The sequence below is a fragment of the Enhydra lutris genome, unplaced genomic scaffold, assembly GCF_002288905.1.
Source record: "Enhydra lutris kenyoni isolate GAN:26980312 unplaced genomic scaffold, ASM228890v2 scaffoldscaffold52, whole genome shotgun sequence".
Taxonomy (NCBI): domain Eukaryota; kingdom Metazoa; phylum Chordata; class Mammalia; order Carnivora; family Mustelidae; genus Enhydra; species Enhydra lutris.
In genome coordinates this window covers 7,391,756-7,412,137 of record NW_019154136.1, presented here as the reverse complement: position 1 = coordinate 7,412,137, position 20,382 = coordinate 7,391,756, and the positions used below count along the sequence as shown (strand labels likewise).

Here is a 20,382-nt window from a genome sequence, read left to right as displayed (position 1 = left end):
TGCTCATTCTCCGTAACAAAGCGCACACCTGCTTTACTTCTGGAACAAAGCACTGCTTTCTTTGCACGTTGACTGTCTCAAGTCACCCAGATGCAATTTTAGGTTGTCTATTTAAATTTAGTAATGAGTTGTGGGTGCTCAGCCTAATACATCCAACAGCGTAGTGCCCCCAAGGCAGGGGTGGGCACACTACCGCCCAGAGGCCACCCCAGCCCACGGTCTGTTCTTGTAGATCAGGTTTTATGGAAGTAGCCCCACACCCATCTGTTCGTGTATTGTCCGTTCCTTCATTTGAGCTTCCGGCCGGAGGTGATTAGTTGTAACAGGGTACGGCTGCAGAGTCTAAGACACTTACCCTTTGGCCCTGGAAAGAAAAAGCGTGCTCAGCCCTGCTCATGGCCCTGGTATTTGCCTTCCGTTGCCATGTCCAGGTAGGTCTCCCAACTCGTAAGCTCAACTTCCGGAAAGGGGAGGGGAGTGAAGAGAGGAGCCTGATTAACACAAATGATAGAGAACACTGAGAGCGTTTCATCTGAGTACTTTGGGGAGTTCCTGGGAGTTCCTTTACGTGTCAGAGTCCCATAATGGGTACCAGTGTGTATTTACTAAAACGCCTGGCTTGTACACTCTTCCCGCAGATACAAAACAGCACGTTCTGTGATTTTGAAACTAAGTGTTAGTGTGGGGGCGCCTGGGTGGCTCAGTGGGTTAAAGCCTCTGCCTTCAGCTCAGGTCATGATCCCAGTGTCCTGGGATCGAGCCCCACATCGGGCTCTCTGCGTGGCGGGGAGCCTGCTTCCTCCTCTCTCTCTGCCTACTTGTGATCTCTGTCTGTCAAATAAATAAACAAAATCTTTAAAAAAAAAAAAAAGAAGAAGAAGAAGTGTTAGTGTGGCGTCCGTGACGGAGGCACTTGACAGCCCAGGCCCGTGTAGCGTGCCGTACTGTGCCGGCTGCTCATGTGGCCAGGGTGTAGGAGGTTCGCTGGGGTCACACGCCAACACCTGCTGGACAGTGGCGAGCAGGACTAGTTGGGCGTGAAGCTGCCGTGCCTTCTGGAAAGCCACTTCCGCCCCAAGCCTCCAAGTCTAACACCCCAGTCAAGGTGGTCTTTAGCTTGAACTTGTCTTCAAGAGCAGAGATGTGACCTCTCACCGTTACGTTCCTTAATCCGTTAACCGCGAGGCCTGTGTTCCGGGTGAAGCACAGACAGTGTCTGTGTGCTCACGCTCAGACCTCTTAAGGAGCGGGTGGTCGGGCTCTCTGCAGTCTGCAGCCAACCAGGGCCGCCGTGTCGTGCGACCGTCACGTGGGAACCCCGTACAGAAGGCAGATTGCTGTCGATGTCCAGGAGTCACTCTTTGTCTCATCTTCCTCTTTGTATTTTCTTAACCTCTAATGCGCCTTCCCCAGACTTGTGAGGCAGGTGAGAAGTGGAAGAAGTCACGGAGGAGAATGCGAAATGGAGCAGAATACATACTGTCAGAGACCCTACGGGTCAATGACATATGGCCAGTGGCGTGTAAGGGACACACACACACGCACAGCTGCATTCAGAGACAGAGTACACGCTTGTCCGGAACGGCTTGGTCATTGACAGCAGACTTTGATCTTGCCTTTTATACAGTCCCACGATCAGCCTTTGCATCAGAGTTGACCTGGGGTGGGGAGGGGCAGAGAGAGAGGGAGAGAAGCAGACTGCCTGCTGAGCAGGGAGCCCAACCCAGGGCTCCATCCCAGGACTCTGGGATCATGACCTGAGTTGACGTCAAGAGTTGGCTGCCCAGCCGACTGAGCCACCCAGGAGCCCCAATTTTTAGCGTTTCTCTCATGTTTGCGGTCATGGTCTTTAACTTGTCACAGTCTGCATGGGTCTGTCGTAACCACGTTCTGTGGAAGGACCTAACAAGGGTGTACATCTGTTCTTCCCTTCCTACTTCTTGGTACTACTGTTGTCAAACCTTTTACTTTCATATGTTTAAGAAACCACAGTACAGTTACTAATTCTGCATCAGGCAGTTAATTATATATAAAAGAAATTTTAAAGTGAGAAGAAAATGTGTTCGTATTTGTCCCGTGTTGACCCTTTCTGCCGCTCATCATTCCTTTGCAGAAATCCAGAGATCCACTGGAGGTCATTATTCTTCCCCTTAAAAAGAACTTAATCAGTTTTTCTTGTAGGACAGGCGTATTGGCATTGAATTCTCTCTGCATTTGTCTTAAAGAGTCTTTATTTTGTCTTCATTTCTGAAAGCTGGTCTGAGAGTAGAATTTTAAATTGACACATTCTTTTGAGTTCTCTGAAGACTTCATTCCATTGTCTTCTGGCTTACATCGTTTTTGACAAGAAGTTTGTGAGTTTTGCTATCTTCCCCTCTGGGTGTAATTTGTGTTTTTTCTCTGGCTGCTTTTAACAGTTTCTTTTTACTGCCGATTTTCAGGAAATTGATTGTGTCTTGTTAGGGTTTTCTCTGGTGTTTATCCTGCTTGGGGTTTTGGTTCAGCTTTATGGATCTGCTTTATGGATCTGTTTTACCTTTTTTAACTTAGAAGTTCCCAAACTTACTTGATCTTGGAAGCTTTGCTTTAAGTAATACACGTTATCATATCTGAAGACCGGTGTTTTATGAACAGACGCTAACATGAACCCTTCCCCATGTTTGGGCACCATGAAAATCAGTGTTTACTAGTTCTGCATGCTTTGTGACTCCGTACTGTGTACTTGGACCATAGAAAATTGGATGATACAGAGAGCTCTTGGACACGTCCCTGGTCGTGTGCAGAGTGTACAAACAGGGCTTGCAAAAGGGGTGTCAGCCGTAACTGTCTGTGTGTGACTGCCAGCTGTGCGGGCACACTTCATGAGTAGCCATTTTTCAAGCTTTCTCATGTCTGGACAGTAACGATCCATTGCCTAGTTCCTGTTCCCTAAAGGAGAATATGGCATACCCTGGATTACCGCCTGTGGCTACCAGTAGTAAAATGTTAGTTCCAAAAACATACAGTTCTAAATGTTTTCCCTAGGCATCGGACAACATATATTGTCATTTGACCATGCAGAGTTTTTTTTTTTTCATGCAGACTTTTTTTAAAAGATTTTTTAAAATTCATTTGAGAGAGAGCGAGAGAAAACGAGAATGAGTGGGGGGAAGGGCATAGAAGGAGGGAAAAGCAGACTCCCCTCTGAGCACGGAGCCTGACACGGGACTTGATCCGAGGACCCCGGGATCATGACCTGAGCCAAAGGCAGATGCTTAACCAACTGAGCCACCCAGGCACCCTGAGTATGCAGACTGTGTTTAAAAGAAAAATGTTTTAAGATGTTTCTTGTTTTTAATTGATGTGTTTATGGCATATAAGCTTATTTTTGAAGAACATCAACGGTTAGGGCCCTGGGGTTTGTCTGTCACGTTGGCATCTTTTACCACTCACAATACAAAACCAGTTTTCCTGGGTCATAGAATAACTTCAAAGGGAAGGGGTCTCTTTGGTGTTAACATATAAATAGACAAAGGCACACATCTACGACAGTGGCAAGAATTAATACACCTAAATTAGGGGTCTTCCAAAAGTACTTTTTTTTTTTTTTTTAAAGATGAGATAAGATATGAGGAAATAATTCAGGCATTGTGACTTTTCACTTTGTGGTACCCATTTTCCTAGTTCAGTGAGTAAAGAGAGAAATGAGGATGATGGCCTGATTAATTCCCAATGGATAAAGGTTTATCTAGAACTGCCCTATTTCTTGATACTATTATAGTATTAAAAGTCACGTTTATTTTTATAAGTCATTACCATCTTGGCACTTGTGTTCATTTTAGTCAAGTACCATCATCTTTAGATTTTCAAGCTTCCAAAATCTAAAGAAGTGTGTTTTTCGTTTTCTCTTGGAGAACACCGTCTTCCAATAGCAAAACCTCAATTAATTGGAATGTCTAGGGAGTGATGTGTTCAGTCAATCAGAAAATTGTCTTTTGAATTTCAACACAGTGTTTCAAAGCCATTCAGAGAGGACTTGGGGAGTGTCAGGCAAACCACGGCATAGTGACCGTGAGGCGTCCTCACCCATGGGACGCCAGGGTCCCTGGAGGACCCGCTAGAAGTGCGGCTCGATGAAGAAGGTGTCTCGCAGAATTCCTGCTGCCCGTGGCTCCCAGCGGTGAGCAGGTCCTGGCACCAGGATTGCGACGTACTGTGTGTGATCGCCTGGCGTGACATGGTTGTTGGCGGGGCCTGGGGTACAGCAGTGAGAATGCGGCATGAGGTCCGGGGAGGCAGGCTTCTTTCATTATTTCATAAAGGATGGCATGAGTTTCAAGCATGTCGAACAACTTGGGCAGACAGTAGGTACAGTTTCGTGTTAAGCGCTATTGTTTTGCTTGTTTTTACGATTGTTGGATTTTTATTTTAAGATGCTATTTATTTATCTGACAGAGATCACAAGGAGGCAGAGAGGCAGGCCAAGAGAGAGGAGGAAGCAGGCTCCTTGCTGAGCAGAGAGCCCGATGCGGGGCTCGATCCCAGGACCCCGAGATCATGACCTGAGCTGAAGGCAGAGGCGTAACCCACGGAGCCACCCAGGCGCCCGTATTGTTGCTTTTTAATAGCTTCACAAAACCCAGTGTTTCCAGTCCTCTGGGACCGTGGAACCGTTCTTCAGGTAGTGCCGACCAAACGCGAGCCAGCCACCGAGACCGCCTCGTTCTGAGGAGCCCGCTTTGGCAAACTCTTGCTTACTTGCCCCACACCTCGGGCCGCCTGGCTTCCCAGTTCATCTGGTGCTTGGTTTTCCTGGAGGCAGCCGTGCGCGCCCCCATGTGCCGTCGGTGGCTAGCGGAAGCGCCTGCTGGAGGGGGCTCTGCCCCCACGTGTCTTTCCCGGCGGCCCTTCCGCAGCTGTTGGATTCAGAGCGGGAGGAGTGCCGGCGCGACTCAGCGGCGTGCTTCTGGCCGGGGCCGCTCTGAGACGGCGGCCAAGAGCTCAGCCGGGGCTGCCGTCATCCGACAGTTTGACCGGGGCTGGATGGCCTGCGGCCGCGCTGGCCGCCTCACGTGGCTGGGAGGTGGCGCCGGCTGTCTGGAGGAGGCCTCCGTCCCGCGCCCTGCTGGCTTCTCCGTAGGCAGAGGAAAAAAAAAAAAAAAACGTTAGGGAGCATATTGGATTGCAGGCCCCCAAGAAATAGCATTAATATTTGTATGCTATGCATTTAATTTATGACCGGTAAAAGGGTATGTTTGTCCCCTTGACCTAGAGATCCACGTGGGTTATTTGTGTTGAAAATTTGGGCAGTGACGGAGGAAGCTTTCGGGCAGTGGGCGGAAGCACCCCCAGGCGCTGCCTTCCGAGTCTAAGACCTGCGCGACAGCGTTATTTCACCTTCTGATATTTCACAGTAAAAATCAGAAGTCATGAGGAGAGGACCTTAGTCTAAAACCTGTTCTAGTAAAGTTTCTCAGCCGTGTAGCGTTATTGCCGTTTTTGGGCGAATCAGTCTTTCTTGTGGGGAGACTGTCCTGTGAGGTGGAGGATGTTGCGTGGCCTCCCCGGTCTCTCTCCACTCGTTGCCGTTGGACCCCCTTCTCCAGGTGTGACAGCTGACGGTGTCTCCAGAACGTGCCTGCTGTATCCTGGGGTGCAGGCACCGGGGGCCCTGGTAGACACGACTGTGTTCGGATGTGGGTGCGCTGTGATACTCGCATGCTTTTGTGAGGTGTCATGTGCATGGATCGATATCCGATTTCGGTATTGCATCTGAGAAGGTCCCTGACAACCGTTGTCAAACTCAAGTGTCGCTGATGAATCTGAGTGGAAACGTGAGCAGCCGTGACCTCAGAACTTGGTGCTAAACTGGGGAGGGGGGAAAGGGGGGCAGGGGCAAAGCAAAGCCGGTCCAGTTTCCCCGGTTGCCTGATGCGCTTGAGGAGCGCCTGCGTGGGAGGGTAGCTTGCTTTGCCGCAAGCAGAGAGAGCATTCTTCATCTTGGCGCTTGCCGTGCAGAGCTCTAGCCGTCCGCCGTTTGCCGGCGGAAGCGCAGAGGCCCCGGGCTTCCCTGGCTCCCTCCGGTACGTCCGTTGGCTGCGCGGCCCTCTGTGGCCGTCCCGTTTGCGTCGGTCGGTCCTGCAGAGCTGGAGGCTTCCACAGAGGAGGATCAAGGCAAAGTGATAAGGGCAGTTCCCCTCCAAGGGCGCATGCCCCACGGGATGGAAAACTGGGGCTCAAACACATGCCTGTGCCCGAATATTCGTGGCAGCAGTAATCACGATAGCCGGAAAGTGAAGGCCTGCCGGAATGCCCGGCATCCGATGGGCGGGTGGATGAGGCAAGTGTAGCCCACCCCGCGGTAGAGTAGTCGTCGGCCGCGACGAGGAACGGAGTGCGGACACACGCCTCCTCGCGGCTGACCCTCGGGAGCCTTTTGCTCAGAGAAAGGAGCCAGACACAGAAGGTATTGTGTGTTTGCACTGATGTGACACGTTGAGAATAGGCCGATCCAAAGAGACAGAGTGGACTGGTAGTTGCCAGGGCTGGGAGAGGGAATGAGCAGGGACTGCCTAATTGGGTACACGGTTTCCTTTGGGAGTGATGGAAATGTTTTGGGGCCTGAGGAGTGGATGTTTGCACAACATGGCAGAGTTCTAAGGGCTCTGTACCTCCCACGCGGAAGGACTGCCTGGATAGGTCTGCCCCGTGCCTTGCCTGGAACCGAGGAGCAGCCCGAAGATGGTGCAGTCCTTTTTATGTGTGTGACCGCCTTTGAGGATACAGGATATGTTGTGTTTGTTAAAATAGTTGGCACTTCACACCAACACTTTGCCGGATGTGAACCTTTTTGCCCGTACTGCGCCTTGGTGGTGGTTCTGCCTGGGCCCTGATCATGGGAGAATCAGGGACAATTTAGGTATTAGAAGAACATATTTATCATTTTTAATTTATTGTTTCTATCAGTAAACTAATTAATTCTGACATGTTGCATAAGCAGAAGAACGTCGCTAACCAGTCCTACTTTCCCGTTTTTGTGTGTTTACAACACGCAGATGATGTTAATTACGCTTACGGAGTTTAACAACATATGTAAAAGATGATCTTCCATTCCAAGACTCTCATTTGTGAGTTACCATCTGTTTTGGACCAAAGAATAAGAATTTGATTCTAAAGGTTTTGCTGAACAGCTTGTAACAAGAGCTGTTTATATATTAATTACTTATTGAATTATTATGGATTTTAGTGTTTTAATTTCCAAGCAATTTGGGGCTTATTGTGGTGACATCTGCTCCTATTTTGATACTTTGTGGTATTTAGTGATTTCATTATAAGGCTATTTTTTCCCCCCTGTGGTAATTTACACCTCAATCCTGAAAACAGTAATCTGCTTTCTTCTTCAGGTCCTATAAGGAGTATTGTCTTACTTTATCTCTACCACAGAAATTTTTTCATTTCGAAATGTGTTTTTATTCTATGAGCAAATTTAATATTCCTTTATGCCTGCTTCACTCTGGTGAGTAATTTCTACTGAAAGACTTGTAGGGAAGTTTTTTGTTGTTGTTGTTGTTGTTGTTTTAAAGATTTTATTGATTTATTTGAGGGAGAATGAGTGAGAGAGAGCATGAGAGAGGAGAAGGTCAGAGGGAGAAGCAGACTCCCCAAGGAGCTGGGAGCCCGATGCGGGACTGGATCCTGGAAGTCCGGGATCACGACCTGAGCCAAAGGCAGTCGCTCAACCAACTGAGCCACCCAGGCGCCCTGTAGGGAAGTTTTGTTTGAATCGTATTATTTTTCTTCAGTGCTAGATTTTTAAAAGTTGCCCTGTTTATTACTTTTATCTTACACATCCTTATGGTGTTTTTAGAAAAATGTACTGTAATGAAACTTAAGGGCCTGTGAGAACCCATCTGTAAAATTTTTTTAGCTGCCTTTCTTTGCACAGCGTAGCTATAAAAATGACTCATTGGGAATAATTTACTTGAATTTCCTTAAAACATTTCATGACGTTCTGTGTTTAATAATAAGAAACACCTTTACTCATAAGCTTCACTGGTGAATTTGAATTCTCTTAACCCTGGTTCCTTTTTATCACTTAGATTGAACAAGAATTTAAGAGAAGATGGCAAGCAGTTGATTTCCTTAGAGTTTGAGCCTGTAGATAATTTAAATGTGGGAGGCTGGATTCATTCATAACCAAGAGAATTTTATGAGGAAGAAGGTTGACACTGTTCAGTCAATGCTGGTTTGATTGCTCAGTGTTTATATTGACCGAAAAATAGAAACGTGTTTTCGATACGAAGGTTAACTTGGGAGCTTACAAACCTGACTTGTTCAGAAGTGCGAATGGTGGAACGCTTGTGAAATGCGATGTATGATAGCAGTAATGGATAGGTTGAGCCAGAGTGAGTCCGGGCCTTTCTTTGGCTTTATTTTCGGGAACCCAAAAGGGGAAAAAAGATTCTAATGTCGTGTCTCTGTGTTTGTAAGGGCATAGCGATACACGTGTACTTGCATGCAAGGCTCTTGTAAACGTTCGTCTAAGTGATGTCTGTAAAGCTTCCTTAAAGCATGTTTTCTTCTCTCAGAGGTGTGTATAGTCTAGTTTCTTGGTTGCGTAAGACACAGTCCCCAAGACAAGAGCATGTCGGTCAGTCATTGATTATCATTAAAGGACGGCAGCAGCAATATCTGAACTAAAATTAATTTTATTTGCTTTGAGACTCTTGGGATTTCTGCACGTGCGATAATACGGACTGGCCGCTTCCGTTTCTCGTCTTTCAGTTTGCATATCCGTGTGCAAGTGTAAGACAGAGAATGTGGCATAAAAGTTTGTGTTGAGATGGAAAAGGGAACCAGTGCCACGCTTGGAAAAAGGATAAACCACAAAGTGGGAGAGGCCAGAGGTGAATCCTCTGCAAAGAATTTCAAGTTTTTTCTTCATCTCTCCTTGGTTCTCACCAGGCAGCTCCTGGCAGACACTTTGGAGTTTATACGAGCGGATGCTGGGGAGCTCACTGGTCCAGAGGTCTACACATGAAGTCACCATAAAGGTAAGCAACCCACTCACTGTGGCATACTTGTCCTTGACCTGAAATCCTTTGGAGAAGTGGCAGTGCATTTTCCCCACACTGAACATCTTCTGTTTTAAAGGGACTTTTTTTTCAAGTTGCACGTCTGTGTCCTTGCTGAAGCTGCAGGTAGTAGATAGAATACCGGGAAATCATTGTGGGCTTATATATAGTTAACTCTAAATGATGAACTTGCCTTTTACTGCCTTCCAAGAATTTTGGGTACTGAACCAGCTACTACAAACTTTTTTTGGGTCTTACCAGGAGAGGATGACACCTTCTAAAACCCAGTCTAGGTTTTTTTTTCTTTTAAAGATTTTTTTTTTTTTTTTTTTTTTTTTTAAGTAATCTCCTTTTGCAACATGGGGCTCGAACTTACAGCCCTGATAGCAAGAACTGCATGCTCTGCTGGCTAAGCCAGCCAGGTGCCCCTGGACTTTATGAGTTTCTTGACACAGTTTGTGTGTATCTGCAAACTGATTTGTAGTTAACCTTGAAACTTACTAGAGCAACCTATAGATCAGTACTTACAGATCTAGGAGATGATAAAGTTTCCAGAAGAACAAATCAGACGGGTTCCAAGAGTTGAACCCCAGATGCCAAGCTGAAACTGACGGCCAGTTCTGGAACAGTTGCTGTCTTTTGGTAGATGGGATTTTAGGGTTCGATTTTATTGTTCCTTTTTGTATTTCCCGTACTGTTTGCGGTTTGTATTTCCATTTTCTTTATCAATTTGGTTGCCTTCTTTTTTTAATTTTAATTCGGTTAATTACCGTATGAAGTATTACTGGTTTCAGAGGTGTAGGTTGGTGATTCATCAGTCTTACATAACACCCGTGCTCGTTCCATCACATGCCCTCCTTAATGTCCATCACTCAGTTACCCCACGACCCTACCCACCTCCCCTCCAGCACCCTCAGTTTGTTTCCTATTTTTGTCTTTAATTTAAAAAAAAAAAAAAAAAAAAAAACCCACAGAAACATTCATAATTTTAAAAACATAAAGCTGGAAATCTGGGGAAGAATTTTGCTTATTGCTTTAAAAACTTCAATCAGAACTAAAGTGACGGTCCTCAGTCTAACTACAGGAAGAATCTTATTGAGGTATTTTTGTTTAGAACCAAGTATGTACAGGCGCACCCGGGTGGCTCAGTCAGTCAAGCATCGGACTCTTGCTTTTGGCTCAGGTCATGATCTCAGGTCTGTGAGATCGAGCCCTGCACTGCGTGTGGAGCCTAACTGAAGATTCTCTGTCTGCCCCCCTCCCAAGACCCAAGCATGTAAAAATAACAAAGTAGATGTATAAGAATCTTGATATTTTACTTAAATATTTGAAGAATAAGGGCATTTGGGTGGCTCAGTCAGTCGGGCGTCTGCATTGGGCTCAGGTCATGATCTCAGGGTTCTGGGATTAAGACTTGAGTTGGGCTCTGTGCTTAGGGGGACGTCTGCTGCCCCCCCTTCTTGTGCTCTTTCCCTGTGTCTCTCTCTCTCTGTCAAGTAAATAAGTGAAATCTTTAAAGTAAATATTTGAAAAATGTAGTTTGCTAAAAAAATAAATAAATAAATAAATAATAAATAAAAATTTGTAAAATGTTAATTATGTTGAGTTTGTGACTACCTTTAACGTAATATGTTCAGGATTCATCCTTCTTGCACCGTGAATCTTTTTCATGGCCTAATAATATTTCATTGTGTGGTTCCACCACGTTTTGTCGGTCTCTTCGCCAGCCGATGGGCATTTGAGTTGTAGTTCCTTGCAGTTATTAGGAGTCCTCATTATTCGTATTCCTGCTGTTCTGAAGATCTGTGTGCAAGTTTCTGTGCAGACACGGGTCTCCATTTCTCTTGGGTGCATGTCACGGAGTAGAATTAATAGGTCGTATGGTGACCCTATTTAACATTTCGATGAACCGCCAGACTTTCCATCAGTCGGTGGTTTTGGAACTGTGGTCGAACCGTCTTCCGAACGTCAGGGGAGATGGCAGAGGTCTGTCGGTTACCGGCGTCTTGACTGGGAGCGAACTGCGTGCTTAGGGAACGCACTTAGGGTTCCATCGAATGGAGTGTACGTGGAATTCCTCCCGTGCGTGAGGCCCTGGTGTTGAGCGTGCGTGAGGCATCCCTAAAAGGATGACTTCGGATTTTTTGGTGTTTCGGGAGCCACAGCAGACCATGGCGGTGGTGTTCCCGGCTCTCACTGCTAACACGGGTGGTTTGTTCCTGAGGAGCTTCTGTGTTGTGGGGCATCCCCTGCGGGTCCGCAGGCGGCCACTTTCAAGCCCCGAACGGACAAAGCAGGCGCTTGTCGTCCGGTGTAGACCACAGTGTAGACAGGAACCTTTTCAGTAGAGCTGAGAAGCCAGATCGAGGGTGGCCTTTTCTGCCAAGGGCCGGAGGGGAAGTAGTTGAGGCCTGGTGGGCCAGCCGGGCGCTGTTCACGGCTGCTCGGCTCTGCCGCTGTGGTGTAGGAACCGCCGTCGAGCGCAGGGGAATGAATAGCCGGGGGTGAGTGTCAGTACAGCTTCGCGATTTACGGACACTGGAATTTGAACGTCAGCTCAATTTCATGAGTCACAACACAGGAATCTTTTGATTTTTTTTTATCAACAGTTTAGAAATGTAAAAACTAGTCCTAGCTCACAGGCCTGACAAGGGGGAGCAACAGGTGGGATTTGGCCCCAGGCCCCAGTCTGCTGACTCCTACCTCGAGGAGCACAGCCGGTTTGTTTCTGCCTCTTCTCACGTCTGCTTTGTGACTCGGGCATCCGGAGGTACAGCTCTGTGAGGCCCATGCTGTGGTGAAGACTGAGTCCGTACCGCGGTCATAGCAAAGGTCCTGCGGATCTTCAGGGACCTGCGACTTCTAGGAATTTGGGGGCTGCTGGGCTCTGTCATGAGGTGTGGTCCTGGACCCATGTATCAGCCCTAAGGGTTCTCTGTCAGAGCACGGCCTCACCCCTGCCCAGGGGACATTCGGCCCTGTCTGAAGACCCGTTGTCAAGGGACGGGTGCTGCTGACTGTGGTGGGCAGAGGCCAGGGATGCTGCTTAGCACCCTACAGCGCATAAGGTGCCCGACCACTGGGCATTCAGATGTCCCGAGTGTCAGCAGTACCAAGACTGGCAAAGCCTGCTCCCTGTTGCTGTCCGTAGTGTACCTGGTGCATTTAATCGGACCAGTCTGGGCACACCTGGGTGGCTCATTCGGTGACGCGTCTGCCTTTGGTTTGGGTCATGATCCCAGAGTCCTGGGATCCAGTCCTACATCAGGCTCTCTGCTCGGTGGGGAGCCTGCTTCTCCCTCTTCCTCTGCTGGTGCTTGCTCTCTCTCTCTGTCAGATCAATGAAGTCTTTAAAAAAACCCAACTTCCTACATTCGCTGACATAAATAGGAGGATTGTTGCACTCTCATCTAATACTTAGGTTCATAATATTTAAGCTTTCTTTAAAGATTTTATTTATTTGAGGGGAGCCTGGGTGGCTCAGTGGGCTAAGCCTCTGCCTTCGGCTCAGGTCATGATCTCAGGGTCCTGGGATTGAGCCCCACATCGGGCTCTCTGCTTGGCGGGGAGCCTGCTTCCCCTCTCTCTCTGCCTGCTTATGATCTCCGTCTGTCAAATAAATAAGTAAAATCTTTAAAAAAAAAAGATTTTATTTATTTGAGAGAGAGTAAGCAAGAGAGCGAGCACACATGAAGAGGGCAGAGGGAGAAGCAGACTCCTGGCTGAGCAGGGAGCCCGAAGAAGGACTCGATCCCAGGACCCTGAGATCGTGATCTGAGCCGAAGGCAGAGGCTGAACTGAAACTGCCACCCAGTGCCCGTTGAAGTGTTCTTTTAAATATATTTTCATTGGGGCGCCTGGGTGGCTCAGTGGGTTAAGCCGCTGCCTTCGGCTCGGGTCGTGGTCCTGGGATCGGGCCCCGCATCGGGCTCTGTGCGCAGCGGGGAGCCTGCTTCCCTTCCTCTCTCTCTGCCTGCCTCTCTGCCTACTTGTGATCTCTCTGTCAAATAAATAAATAAAATCTTTTAAAAAATATATATTTTCATTATTCGTATAAATGGAAGCACCAAAAAATGTTCTGTGAAGACTCAAAAGAGTCCATGGCAGACTGCGTGAGGCATCACTTGCTTTTGTATCTCCTAGAGAAAGCCACAGGGTTTATTTTTTGAACCTCTAGAGGCTGTGTTCTGTGAGCACATGACCTCACTCACGACTCCCTGATGCAGACGAGGGAACCGTCGAGGCCAGAATCCTGCATATGTGGGTGGGAATCACAGTGTCTCAGAGGCTCCGTCGCTGGGCCGCCTGTCTTCCTGAAATTCATGGGAGGGCCTCTTGCACGTTGTAGAGAAGCCGCTTCCGATTTTTCAGTTTTGAAGATAGTTGAGTCTGTACGCTGATTTACACACACATCAGGAGTATTGGCTTAAAGCAACATCATGGGAAAAGCAGAACTCTTGCGTGCAGGCTGTCTCTGGCAGCATCTCCACGGCGGCCTGCCGTGAAATCCCGGGTGCCTGAGTTTGCGTCATAGTGTGTACAGAGGAGGGGACGAGGAAAGAACAGCCGTGCTGCCCGTCGTGTGTACGTCGTCTGGCTCATGGGACGCAGGCTGAGCAGTGCTTTGCCGTTACTAGGTTGAGCACTTCTAGGAAGGCTTCCTTCTGGGTCTTCCCCTGGACAGGCAGAGACGTGTCAGTAAATAGGGAGGCGGGTTTGCAGAGTTGGAGAGAGGACTCTGTGGCCACGTGGGAGGCATGCAGATGGTTCTGGAAGTAACCCCAGGGACTGGACGCCCTTCCTGTCCCATCAGCACCTGCCATTGATGTGCTCACGGGCTGTGGAGAAAGGACCTTTTCTGAATGCCTCACACCGGGGATGCTTTTTCTTCCATGAAGAGCGGCATTATTTTCCTAACACAGGAGCCCCTCCTCTGCCCTCCCAGCCCTGTAGCCTCATTTCCCACTTAGAAGCGCTGAGTTGTTGTCATGCAGATTATTTCTGGAGACACTGCCAGGTTTTAATTACATTTGAATGAATGTGAAAACAGTTCCCGCTCATAGGAGAAGATTTGGAAAATAGAAAAGCACACACAGAGAAAATTCCACCCCCAGAAGTAGATGCTAGACTTTTTGGGAGGGTGATCGGCCATCTCTGTGTGCGCGCACACACGCGTGCGTGCAGAACAAAATGTGGCACCATGCACGTTCCATCTTGAAACCTGCTTTTCTCCTGCATAACGTCGTATCGCGGACATTTCCCCTGGTCATGAAATATGCTTTGAAGGACTTCACCTTATTCTGTTGGCTGATTCCCATATTGTAAATGGTAGTACTGTTGCTAGGACTCCAGTAATAAAGTAATAGTTAGACGCTTAGTAATAAAGTGATAGTTTGATTATATGTATAATTTTGGGCCATCTGACTGCAAGTAAATAAAGAACTGTAAGCTCAGTGGGCAGCGTTCCTTTGTGGGGAATCTTTTCTTACTATAAAATAAAAGATGCCTACTCATTGCTAAATGAAGAGAAATCCAAGAAAGTAAGCAAGCAGCGTGTATGTTCCCCCCGCTCTATTCCATGTGTGTGTTTTCCTGTAAGTGGGGTCAAACTGTAAACGCCATAATTTGTGGAATCATATTGTCATAGAAGAGCAAAGTGTTTGAATAGCCACATGTTGTCGTAATGACGATTATGTAGCAGAAAGAGATCATGCTCAGCGGTACAGCAGACCTCTTTCATCTCCGGCGTTAGCTGGTCCCCAAGCAGATTTTAGAAGAGGATGCTGTATAAATGTTGTTACCTGCGTCAAAAATACCATCTTCAACTGACTGCTTATTGTGTAATGAAAATAACCCTAGCTCCCACTGAAAGAGAGAAACACATTGTGAGGGAAGCGAACAGGGGAGGGTAGGACCTGTGACACTCGAGTCAGGATGTCCACGGAGAAACGCAGAAAGGGCCTTTTGTAGGATGAGGTCATTTCAAGCAGATTTTCCGGCTGCTCTGGCTCTCGGTTCTCAGGCTTGCACGGAGACAAGTCCCAGAGAGCGGAGCCTTTTCCAGAAGATTACTTTAAGCCATGGAGTCTTCCAGCGTCCACGCCAGCAGGCTAGGAGGGACAAGAAAGGAGACAAACTTTCTTCTACGTCTGGAGGAAAAGGGCGGTTTTAAAAGCGTTCAGGAGAATATTTCACAGTGGGGCCGATTGTCAGAAGAGAAGCCTTCCCCTCTAGGGATACCGGATTACACTCTTTCCCTCCCTCGGTCCACGTGCACTTGGCTCGCTGCTCTGAGAGCCCCTCCTGCTGGCCCTTCCTGCCGTCCAGTTCAGCGCCAACTCCCAAGTAGGTCTCCTGGGGTTATGATGTTGAGGATAATTTCATGGCCCCGCAGACTATGTTGTTTTGGGGTGATCCCCTCCCTTCCTGGAGAATGCTAGCCTTGAAAACTGTTTAAGTACGTGGTAAGATGAAACTCCTCAGTGACATTTCTGTTGCACCTGAACTTTGCACTAATTTGGGAAGGGAACCATGATTAACAGCCGTTTCTGCCCCCTTGAGATGCAGTCACAAACAGCAGTGCTATAAGTAACTCCCCTTCCATTTCTCCGTGGCTTCGACCCCCGGTGACCGAGTGTGCCGGCACACTTGTGTTCGCTGCGGCTGCTGCTCACAGGCCTCGGCCCCGGCGCGCTGCCCTCTCGTCTTCAGGCAGCTCCCGGAGGGGACGGCCTGGCTTTCCCTCGCCGGCCGCGGCGCTTCTCCCCTTTCTGCGCACTGAAGACCTCGGGTCAGCCGGATGGGAGGGGTCTCAGATCACCCCTGGGCCAGGCAAGGAAATGCACTCATTAAGAAGCCAAACCCGTTTGGTGTTTGTTTTTGTTTTTGTTTTTTTGTTGTTTCCCTTCTGTTGGAGGCCAAGGAGGGTGTCCCAGTGCCACCAGAGCTCTCTCTCATCCTGGAACTGCAGAGGCGGGAAAGCACCTGTTGGAGCTCTCAGGTTCTTCCTGTCGTGGGTCCAGGGGAGCGTGTGGGAGCATCATGCAAGGTCCCGAATGTTCTGACATGGCAGCCCTCCCCTCCCGTCGCACACAGACACACACACAGACACAAGGCCTCTTGTACTGCTTTTCTCTCCTCCTGTTCCCGTCTTCCTCCCCAGATGCTGTCTTCATCAGCAGGAATTTACCCTCCTGCCTTCCAAAGCTTTCCTCCTTGGAGCTCGGCCACCCCCGTAAGACTTTGTGGGGCACTAAAGTGCTGGAGTGTTCCCTTATTTGTGTAGAGGAAGAGAGGGGTGTGTGTGTGTGTGTGTGTGTGTGTGTGTCCGTGTGTGAATAGTGTGTGAACTTGAATGTGTTTATTTCCTAGAATTGCCAAAACACTGTGCCTTGCATACGGGAGTTGGGCAGGAACTTCTCTGTCATCACCTCAGACCTCATCCTCCTCCAGCGCAGAGAAGGCCGGGCAAAGCCCGCGTCTGTTATTGGCGGTAGGTCTTCCCTGCATGCGGCAATAGGATCCGATGAGGCTTACGTGACGGAGGGAGCTGCTGCTTTTCAGCGGGAAAGCTTCTCATCCTCTTCGCACGGCTCTTTCCGAAGCGGAGTTGGTTGGAAATGACTTGCGGCGCTGACGACTTCATCGGGTACCTGCCGGCGTGACGGCTGCGATGGGCTCGGCGACCTTCCAGCGCCGCTGAACAGCCACAGCTCGGCCTCCCCGTGTCTTACCTGTCTGTGTTCTCATCTCGAGTACCTGAGTCTTTGGTGGGGGCAAAGCAGGGCGAGGTGAAGTAGGGGGCTCGCTCATTGGTGGGGTGGTGGTTTTGGCTGAGCTGTGGAGTTGTGAGAAGGGCTTTGGAGACGGGGGACAAAGCAGGGGCCGCGGTGACCAGCCTGATGAGTGGGAGGGCCAGGGCCTCGGAGCGGGGCGGTTGCTGAGCGGGTCTGCGGCTCAGGGATGCTTCCTTCTGGAAAGGGGACATGACGTGGTCATGAGGACCCAAGAGAAATGTCCTGTGGCCCCATTATCCTGTTGCTTCCCCTTCAGATCGAACTGTTGGTCGTTTCAGATTGTTCCATTTTCGTGACAGGAAGCATGTAAATTAAAAATCACACAGTTGAGTTCCCTGGAGGAATCCCAGTTCATACAGACGAAAAGTATAAGAATGGGTGCCGGGGGGGTGGCGGGTGAGGGGGCAGCGGGGAGTTAGTGTTCAGTGGGGTTTCAGTGTGGGAAGGTGAGAAGGTTCTGGAGATGAGAAGGTTCTGGAGATGGACGGTGGGGCTAGTTTCACAACGCTGCGGACGTCCGTAGTGAGTGGTCCACCACAGAGGTGGCGGTAGTCAATAAGGCATTCCGTTCCCCGCACCGAAGACGAGAGACCAGGAGATGGACAGAGTGTCAGTTTGACTTGCTTGTCTGCTGTGCAGAACGCTGTCCTGCCCCCGAGGAGAGCGCGGACCGACGGACGGCCGCCCGCGCTCAGGGACGCACAGGCTTGCCCAGCTTTTGTCTTCCGGCAAGAAGCGCGGTTTCATCTTCGAACCAGGGCGGGCGTGGGGGCCCGAGACGTGGGGACGCTGCCGCCAGGGCTCCTCCTGTCCATGCGGTGCCTCCGGCTGTTACCATGACGAGGGCGACGGGGCGCCTTCTTCAGTCTGTGCTCGGAGACAGCCTCAGAAGGCGGCAGATGACCGGGGAGGCGGAGTGTCCTCGACGAGGCTCACACCACGCGTGCCGTATGGGCCCCCCCACTGCCGTGTGCCGCTGCTGCAGTTGAGCCCCTCCGTGCCACGAGCAGCAGCGCGTGTCCTCCCGTGTCGCCGCCCGTGGAGCCCTGGGCGGAAAGCCGCGCCGTGTCCTCTCGGCGTCCTGTGGGATTCCGGTCTGGGCCTGCAGCGGGACAGGGAGCGTCACTTCCACGCTCGCGAGTGGACGTTGCTGAGGTCGGTCTGAAGTGAAGCCATTTCACTCGTGGGCGTCAAAAAAGTAGAGCGCACGTGCCAGCACCACCACCTCCGAGCAGCCGTGCGCCCTGCTGACTGTCGCTGTCCCTCCGTGGCGGCGAGGACAGCCCCACGGCGGCGGGGCGCTGGGGGCCTGGTCGGCGAAGCGGCTGCCTTCTGCTCGGGTCATGCTCCCGGGGCCCTGGGATCGAGCCCCGCATCAGGCCCCCGCTCCTCGAGGAGCCTGCTTCTCCCCCTGCCCCCCACCCCTGCTCATGCTCTCTCTCTCTCAGATAAATACGGACAGTCTTAAAAACCAACCAACCAACCCGAGGAGTTAAAAAGTGGACGAATTAGTGCTGTAAGATTTACAGTCCGTTCAAAGACTGTTCCCATGTCTGTATTGAAACAGTCTGAAAATCTACATGTATGTTGCACTTCCCTGGTGGTTTTTTTCGTTTTTTTTTTTTTTTTTTTTTTTTGCAGCTAAGTTTTATTATTTTTTTATTTACTTATTTTTTAAAGATTTTATTTATTTGAGACAGAGAGCGAGAGAGAGCACAAGCAGGGGCAGAGGGGGAAGTGGACTTACTCCCCGCTGAGCAGGGAGCCCGATGCGGGCTCCATCCAAAGACCCCGGGATCATGACCTGAGCTGAAGGCAGGTGCTTTAACCCACTGAGCCACCCAGCCGTCCCTTTATTATTTTTCTAAAAGATTTATTGATATTTTTAGAGGGAGCACTTGTGCATGTGTGCGTGAGGAGGGGCCAAGGAGAGAGGGGGAGAGGCTGAAACAGACTCTCTGCTGAGCACGAGCTGCCCGTGGGGCTCGATCTCACGTCCCTGAGGTCATGACTGGAGCCAAAATCAAGAGTCGGACGCTGCACCGACTGAGCCCGCCACACTCCCCTGGAATTAGGTTTTAAAAGAAGTGGTCGCGTAAAGACCAGTGAGGAAGTTACTCAGCTGTGGGGGAGGTGCGATCCACTTACCACGACTTCAGAAATTGAACCGCACAGCTGAGGGAGAAGAGTCGGGACAGCAGGACAAGGCTTGCTGTCCACACGACATTTCACGTGGCTCTCTTGCAGGCCGGGGCTGGTTTCTGTGTTCTTCTCTCTGATGCTTACACATCAAAAAGCGTTTAAAAAGGTAACACTGTGGGGGTGCCTCGGTGGCTCAGTGGGTTGGAGCCTCTGCCTTCGGCTCGAGTCGTGATCCCGGGGTCCTGGGATCGAGCCCCGCGTCGGGCTCTCTGCTCAGCGGGGAGCCTGCTTCTCCCCCCTCTCTCTGCCTGCCTCTCTGCCTACTTGTGATCTCTGTCAAATAAATTTAAAAAAAATTTAAAAAGGTAACACTGTGCTGGCAAAAGCTTATGCTGATTTATAAATTTAGAGAGAAATTCGATCCACGATCAGAAAGCGGGAGAGCCAGACCTGAGGTAGTAGTTTTCCTACTTGGGGTAAGAGAGGGTGTGTACAGGAAAGGAGGGGCATCAGCCTAACCAAACGGGCCCACAGCCCCTGGTGTCTCAAGGATGTGGTCGTCTCCTGCGCCAGAGTCCTCTGCGAACATGTGTGCACACACCAGTTTGTGACACGTTCTGTGGGTGGCGAGTGAGAACCGGGCTTTGGGGTGCTGGGACGGTTTCTTCTTAGAAAACAGAAAAGAGGGCCCCGGGGTTAAGGAACTACCTTTGGCTCAGGTCATGATCCTGGGATCGAGTCCCACATTGGGCTCCCAGCTCTGCAGGGAGTCTGCTTCTCCCTCTGACCTTCTCCCCTCTCATGCTCTTGCTCTCTCTCTCTCCCAAATAAATGAATAAAATCTTTTAAAACAAACCAAAAAACCAAAAAACAAAAACAAAAACAATCTGGAGGCTGAGAGAAGAACTCCGGATTTTATTTTGTAATGAAACTCCTGACAGCTTTGTGGAAAGTGTTTCCATAGGCTCTGTAAAAAAGCCACCTCCCGTGGTGCATTTTCAGCGACGGCTTGCGTGGCTGTGTCGTTAAGCATCACCTGCCAGACGGCCCCACCTTGCCCCACATCTCTGTAAATGCGGTTCCTGTCAGACACAGAACGCTGATTTTTCTCTTCTCCAGAGAAAAAACAGCAGCAGTTTTGCAATTCGGAGCATTTGGCGACATCTGGAGACGTTTTTGATCGTCACAACTCTAGGGGGTGTGCGAGGTGGTGCTGGCCTCTGATGGGGGGAGGCCAGGGAGGCTGTGGCAGGGAGGCTGCCCGGCATCCTCCAGTGCCTGGGACGGCCCCAGAACAGAGGATCATCTGGCCCCCAGCGTCAGAAGTGCCGACACCACGAGCCTGTTGGATTTTCCTTCTCTCCAAGCACCCCACATGAGCAAATATGGAG

The 20,382-nt window shown here is 49.7% G+C and overlaps 1 protein-coding gene across 2 annotated transcripts in view; it reads left to right on the top strand.

The window, feature by feature from the left end:
- The window catches only part of LOC111157131 (transducin beta like 1X-linked), a 237,685-nt gene that overhangs the window by 169,238 nt on the left and 48,065 nt on the right, over positions 1–20,382 (top strand). For both annotated transcript variants that reach the window (XM_022518374.1, XM_022518375.1), the window contains one exon: positions 8,944–9,032. The gene's annotated coding sequence lies outside the window, so the exon portion shown is untranslated. The remainder of the gene's footprint in view (positions 1–8,943; positions 9,033–20,382) is intronic.